Genomic DNA, 7,764 nt, shown 5'->3' with positions numbered 1-7,764 from the left:
TAGAAAAAGCATGTATTGATATCTCTGCACTCAGTGAAGTTCGACGTCCCGGCTCAGGCAATATCGTTAAAAGAAGTCACACAATCTATTGGAGTGGAAGAAAAGAGAAAGCAGCAGGTGTTGGTTTTGCCATCTCCAACAAACTAGCTCCTCAAGGTATCAATCCGATACCAATTAATGACAGGCTTATGTCAGTGCGCATACAGTTGAAGAGTGGCGGACACCTTACACTTATCAGCGTATATGCACCAACTATGCAAAGAACACATGAAGACAAAGAACAGTTTTACGAGCGGCTTGGCACTTGCATTACATCAGCTAAAGATGACAACATCATAGTTATAGGTGATATTAATGCTCGTGTTGGCATAGACTGGAAATCGTGGCCATCTGTCATCGGTAAACACGGCATTGGTAATATGAATTCAAATGGACTAATGCTATTAGAGTTCTCTGCCAGATTTCAGCTTACAATCATGGGTACAATGTTTCAACTTAAAGACAGCCTGAAGAACACATGGCAGCACTTGCGGTCAAAGCACTGGCATCAGATTGACCATGTACTAGCAAATCAAGCTGCAAAGCAACACATCATAGTGACCAAAGTCAATCAAACAGCAGACTGCTTCACTGATCACAAGTTGATTGTTTATAAGTGTCATTTCTCCATAAAACCAAAGAAGAAGGGCACAAAGCCTCCCAAAAAGCTTGACACTTGCCTCAACAATGAAAGAAAAGAAATGCTGGAACAGTTGGGAAAGATTGCAAAGAACATTGGGAAGAACTCAGAGAAGTGCTTCAAAATGAAGCCAAAAACGTATTTGGAAAGAAGGAAAAGAAACAGAATGACTGGTTTGACGAGCAGGATGGAGAAATCAGAGAGCTGCTTAAAAACAAGAAACTGAACAGGAATGCTCTTAGAGAGCGTATCAGAAAGCTAAGGAAAGCTTTCCTAGCGAAAAGCTGAGGAAGCAGTGATTTTTTCACAGAAAAATAACCATAGAGAATATTTTTAAAGTCTACCGTCCAAGAACTAAGAGCTTCCATCCTGTTAGATCAAAAGATGGCGAGCTCCTGACTTCACCAGATAGCATCAAAGACAGATGGGTAGAGCATTTTAGTGATCTTCTAAACCAACTGATGTGGATTTAAGCATCTTGGATGATATAGAGGAACACCCAATTATTGCGTCCTTTAATGATCCAATCTCAGAAGAAGAGCTAGATAAATCTCTCAAGAACACCACATTAGGAAAAAGTCCGGGCCTTGATGAAATACTCCCTGAAGTTCTTGTGCATGGCGGCGCTCGTTTGAGAGCTTTCCTACTTGTACTCTTTCACATCTTCTGGACAACAGAGGAGATTCCCTCTGACTTCATTGATCCTAACATCACCATCCTGTTCAAGAAAGGTGACAGAAGTCACTGCGGCAATTATAGAGGAATATCACTTCTAAGCGTAGTTGGTAAAGTCCTAGCAGACGTCATCTTGCAGAGACTACATCACCTTGCAGAGAAGATATACCCGCAATATCAGTCAGGGAACCGCAAGGGCAGAAGTACTGTGGATGGAATCTTCACCCTTCGACAAGTAATGGTGAAAACGAAAGAACAGCGCAGAAGTTTGTATATAGTTTTTGTGGACTTCACTAAAGCGTTTGACACCGTCAATTGTGAGCTACTCTTTATCATCCTGAGTAAGCTGGGCTGTTCTGCAAAGTTTATAAGAATCATCAATAAGCTATATACGAACGTGCATGCAAGACTCATTGTATATGGTGAACTCACACAGGCCTTTGAGTACAACAGTGGTGTCAAGCAGAGTTGTAAGCTAGCACCAACACTCTATGGCATCTATGCAGCTGTTTTACTTTGTCTTGCTTATAAGGAAATCAAGCACACCTGCAGTATAACGGTCAGATTTCGCTATGATGGTGATCTATTTAATCATTGGAGACTGAAGTCAGAGACCAACGTTTTTACCGAGTACATCAGGGAGGCTCAATATGCAGACAATATAGCCATATTCAGTGACACTTCAGCGGGACTACAGTTGTTACTCACAGCTTACAACGACATTGCTAAGAAGATGGGACTACGTATTAACACTGCAAAGACAGAGACCATGTGCATTGGTATTGAAGCTGAGTTCTTCATAGCGGACACCAAGTTGGCGAACGTCACCCGCTTCAAATACCTTGGCAGCTATGTAACAAATGACTGCTCTATGAAAGAGAAACTTGCAGCTCGTATCCAAGCAACATCACGTGTATTTGGTCGACTACGTCAAAGAGTGTTCAACTCACGTGACCTTACAATAAACACTAAAGTCAAAGTCTACAACCAGTGTCTTATGCCACTTCTGATGTACGGCAGTGAAACCTGGACTCTGTACCATCATCAAGATCGACAACTGAGAACAATACAACAACGTCACCTGCGCTTAATCATGCATATTAAATGGGATCATTACATCAGTAACGAGGAGGTCCTGAACAGAGCGGGTGTTAAAGACATCAAGTTGAAGCTAGTTAGAAGTCGTCTGCGTTGGTTTGGCCACGTCTGTAGAATGGATAATGACAGACCAGCAAAGGCACTCCTATACAGCGAGCTAGCAAATGGATCCCGATCTGTTGGTTGCCCTAAATTAAGATATAAGGATACATGCAAAGGTGCTCTGAGGTGAGGTAATGTTCTTGATCAGTGGAGCAATGTTGTAGACAACAGACAGGAGTGGAGAGGTATTGTGGATACAACTTGTGAATGCTTCAACATAAAGAGAATCAAACAGTATGAAAGACAAAGTGAACAAAGACTAAAGAATTTGAACAAAAGATGATCTATGAACTTTATAGTGATAGATATTTGTACTACATTATTGTATCCCCCGAACGAAGTTAATAAGGTTGCGACACACGGTCAAAATTTGCGTAAACAACTCGCGAGAGAACTGAATGGAAACTTGCGGTGTATGAAAGCATAAAATGTTGCGAACCTTGTTGTAAACTGTTTTGCCAGCTTGTTCGTTTTTCTGGAAAGTGCTTATTAACAAACTGTTCAAGTATTAAAATATGTAAAGCCAGTTCAGTACCTCCAACCTGGTTTAACGTGTAAATATTGTTTTTCGTGTATGGCTACCACCAAGGTATAGCGCTTATTTATGCAACACTATAAATTTATATGTAATCTCGATTGGGCTTCTGTGACTTATCCAAGCTAACAGCATCTTAACTTAATGGAAAATTAAATTAAACTAAAACATTACTCACGTTAATCATAAAAATAATTAGGAAGCCATACTTCTACGTCTAGTATATTTCTACCATCTAGATCAGTGCTAACTTTCAGAATATTATTAACTTACTGTTTGTTCGAAATTGGATTCAAGCCATTTTAAAATTGTCATTACCGCAGAATTCCATAGGAAATATACGGAATTTAGACATTTCACAGTTGGTTATGTCACACTAATTTGTCCCTCATTATTTAAAGGTGCCTAACATTTTAGTGATACTGCCTAGCAGTATATCAAGTATTAGAAATAATATTTAAGATTGGATAAAATTCGTATATGCCCTACATATTAGAATGGATATTGTTATAAAATAAAGCAACTTAGATATACAGGGTAGTTTCATTATCATATGCAGCAGCCGCTCATATGATGACGACACATGATGACGGCAACGCCGACAGCGACGCCGACAGCGATGACGACAGCGACGACAACGACAGCGACGACTCTTTTAATTGCGTGACTCTTCGTTTGATGACAATTTGACTTATCGCGTATGTGTGTTAAAATGTAATGCTCAATGTCTCAAAATTATTTATTAGAGAATGTATATATGTTTAAACAGTTTACACAGATGCAGCATGTATATAGAGATTTGTGTATCATGTATGTATGTTTTTTAGATATGCGCAACAGTGAGCAGCAGTGTAAAACCACTCTGACACTTTGTATAGATATAGTAGGTAAGCTTACGCGCACAGTTTAACCTACTACCACACCCTAACCGACTATCCGCTGTTATTATTTGAAATTTTGTACTTGCTACATGCGTAGTAAATGAGCTATACTATTCAATGCTAATTATTCCATAAATTGTCTACCTATAGCTCATAACACATGTTAGGTAGGAGCGGAGACGTAGCACCCAGAATTATATCATATATGTAGGCGGGAATTTAAAGGCCTTAGAGGTTCACCAAGGTACCCTAATACGTGAGCTTTGTTACCACTCGTGAGACCTATCTGGTTTTGCTACCTTATTTATCAAGTGCTTATTTATCTCTTTATATCCGGCTTTATCTGTGTGCAACCACACACATTTGTATATGCTACTAAAATAGACGTTTATCGCAAATCATTCCGTTTTGCAAAAGCATCAACAACGCGGGCGTTGACAGTCAGATATTCCGCAACGTCGATTGCTAACGTTCGTTCACCAAGAATTTCAACATTCGCGAGTGTGACGTCATTAGCTTTTGGATAATGAGCAACGTTATATTTATTTAATATTGCTGCAATTAGTCTGGAATTACCAGTCTATTATCTATAGCGGCTCAATATATAGCACATCGTATTGAACAATAACACCACGCGAATACATTTAGTAACTTTCCGTTGTGAAAAAATATTTTGTAACAGGTTATATATAGTTTGTTGCAAAATATATGTGCAATTTCATTAGCGTGCATGTTAGCAATTTTGTAGACGTTTTTGCTTTAATAAAGATAGTTATAGAACAAAATATCGTGGTTTCGTTTACAAGTATAAATGTATATAGTAACAAACATTGTATGTATTTTGACATTACGGTACCGCATGCCTATAACACATAATTAACTAGATTAATAGACTAATAGATTAATCATATAGATAAATAATACGCGGTGTCTATGTGAGTATATAGTTAGAATAGAATAGATGTATATACGTTGGACATACATTGACTAAAGAGAACAATTAATAACATCATGATCGCCATAAAAACAACTACCACTGTTACTATTACTATTACTAGCTGTTACTATTACTGCAACGCTGCTTTGTTCACGAGTTGGCCAAATACCACTACCAGTTCAACACTCTGGCTTGTACCACCTGTGCAGGTGGCCGGGTGTATAGGTGGTGCACAACAGTAGTGGGCGACAGGCCTGAAGAAGCATCGAACGGAAATTAATTAAAAACACTTAGAGAGTTTCGGCGCATACGCGACATACACTTAATTCATGTTAAATGACCACAGATTCAAAGTTCGATCTTCACTCATGCATCTATCTATCTATCTATCTATATATCTATCTATCTATCTATCTATATATCTATCTATCTAATCTATCGATCTATCTATCTATTCTATCTACTCTCTCTATCTATCTATCTATCTATCTAATTATCTGTGATCTATCTATCTATCTATCTATCTATCTATATCTATCTATCTATTATCTATCTATTCTATCTTATCTATCTATTCTGTTATCTATCTATTATCTATCTATCTATCTATCTATCTACTTCTATCTATCTATCTATCTATCTAGATCTATCTATCTGCCTATCTGCCTGACGGCCGTACTGCCGACGACAGACGGCCAGTCCGTCCGCCCTTCGTCTGTCTCGCCGTGTCTGTGCGTGGCGCGTGCGTGCTTGCGTGCGTGCTTGCGTGCGTGCAGTTTGTGTGTGTGTATGTGTGTGTGTGTGTGTGTGTGTGGTGTGTGTGTGTGTGTGGTGTGTGTGTGTGTGCGCGCGCGCGCGCGTGTGTGTGTGTGGTGGGTGGGTGTACGTGCTTCTTGCGTGAATGTATATATCTCGCCATCTCTCTCTTTCTGTGTGTGCGCGTGCGTGCGTGCGTGCGTGCGTGCCTGTTTGTGTGTGTTTCTGCGTGTATATGAGCGTGTGCATGAGAGGAGATAAGACTGAAAAGGGAGCGTACAGCTAGCGTGCGTGCGAGTGTTTGTGCGTTCCTGCGTGCGTCCCTGCGTGCGCGCGAGCGTTGGTGCGTTGTTATGGCCCAGTCACACATTGAATATAGCCCGCGAATTGAAAATTAATTAAAAAATGGAAAATAAGATCAGTGCGTCGTTGTGCGCCCAACTTTTGTCGGGATTTGGGAGAAGCTAGCTAGTTGACAACGAATGCACAGCGTGTTGCTAGCGCGCTGCGCGTGCGTATACAGGGCGCATACAGAGCGTATACAGGGTGCATACAGAGCGTATACAGGGTGCACATGTTAAAAAATCCAACGAATGCACAGCGTGTTGCTAGCGCACGGAACAAATGGTCCGCGCATGCACCGCGCATGCACCGCGCATTCAACGCACAGCCAGCGAACGGTCAGGTCAGCGAACGAACAGGACAGGGATATGGTGTTGTGAGGCACCCTCTACCCACAGGACATAGGGTGATACTTAGTCCCAGAGGCAAGATGCCGCAGAGTGAGGGCAAGCTTCAGGCCAGGGTCGAGGGCCTCTCTGTGGGTTGTATTCTGCTTTGTGATCCTCGGACCCATTCTGGTTAGCAGCTCGTCGAACATCTCGGGGGCCATCCGCATAAAGTTCTTGAAGGCTGCCTGGTCTTCGTTACGGAGTTCAACAAGTAGCTAGTCATACAGGCCAAACTGTCGTCGCCTACCGATCCACGGTCGGACCTAGAACCTCCGTTGACCTCTTCTCTGTCTCCTTCTCTTGATGACATAGACTTGGTGAAGTGCCAGTTTCATGAGGTTCTGCTGATGTTGGAGAACCGCGATTTCGTATTGTAGTCGCAGCCTGTCGGGATCCTCCTACTTCTGAGGTGGTTCTTCTAGACACGATCAGCAGGAACCTCTGTCATCACTCATGAGGGTCGGAGGAGAAATGATGATGAGGAGGTGGGGCGGGACCCGTTTATATACCCCATGGCTACACGCTGCGTACACGCTAGCAACACGCTAGAAGAACGCTGGGCGCGCTACAGACTCGTTCAGCACTCGTTCAGCACGCCCATCAGTGCCGGATTAACCATTAAGCAGACTAAGCACGTGCTTAGGGCACCAGGGCCAAAGGGGGCACCACAAAGTTGGGAAAAGGGTGAAAATAAAAAAAAATGAATAAAGATTTGTACTTCCCAGGTGTACCACAAGAGGCCCCAACAATACAATACAATACAATACAATACAATACAAGGGGCCCCTAATGCCACCCAACAAGGTGCTAATTCCCAATTATCAGAAAGTGAAAGGTACTCAAAGACTTGTCAGACACTCATTGATGTTTATCCAGATGACATGAACAACACTTTGTCTACAGAGCTTCAGCAGTTCCATTCATATGTTCTTCATAAGTTTAAAACAACCAAGAAAACATCTTTTACTCACATGGAACTTTACAACACAATTACAGAAGACAAACTAGAGAGTGCCTTTCCAAATGTTGAAATTGCCTTAAGAATATTTTTAACATTAATGGTCACCAACTGCACAACAGAGAGGTCTTTCTCACAACTGAAACGTGTAAAAAAACAAATAGATTGACTCGTAGTCAGAATGAAGGTGTACATGCATGTACGCTCAAAATTGCCTCAAATACCATCTCTTGCGATCTACATTTTAAAAAATTTCTGGGGGAGGACCCCCATACACCCCGCCTGTTTATCACCACCCTCCATGAAATCCTACATAAATTTTTGTACTACTGCAACCTGCATTGTATATTTGGTCAGACAGGTCAACAACTAAAATGGACTGGGTCAGTGTGGAAAGGAGGGGGCACCAAGA

This window comes from Priapulus caudatus, unplaced genomic scaffold, assembly GCF_000485595.1.
Source record: "Priapulus caudatus unplaced genomic scaffold, Priapulus_caudatus-5.0.1 Scaffold723, whole genome shotgun sequence".
Taxonomy (NCBI): Eukaryota; Metazoa; Priapulida; class Priapulimorpha; order Priapulimorphida; family Priapulidae; genus Priapulus; species Priapulus caudatus.
The sequence above is the reverse complement of the archived record's forward strand: the minus strand, read 5'-3'. Positions refer to the sequence as shown.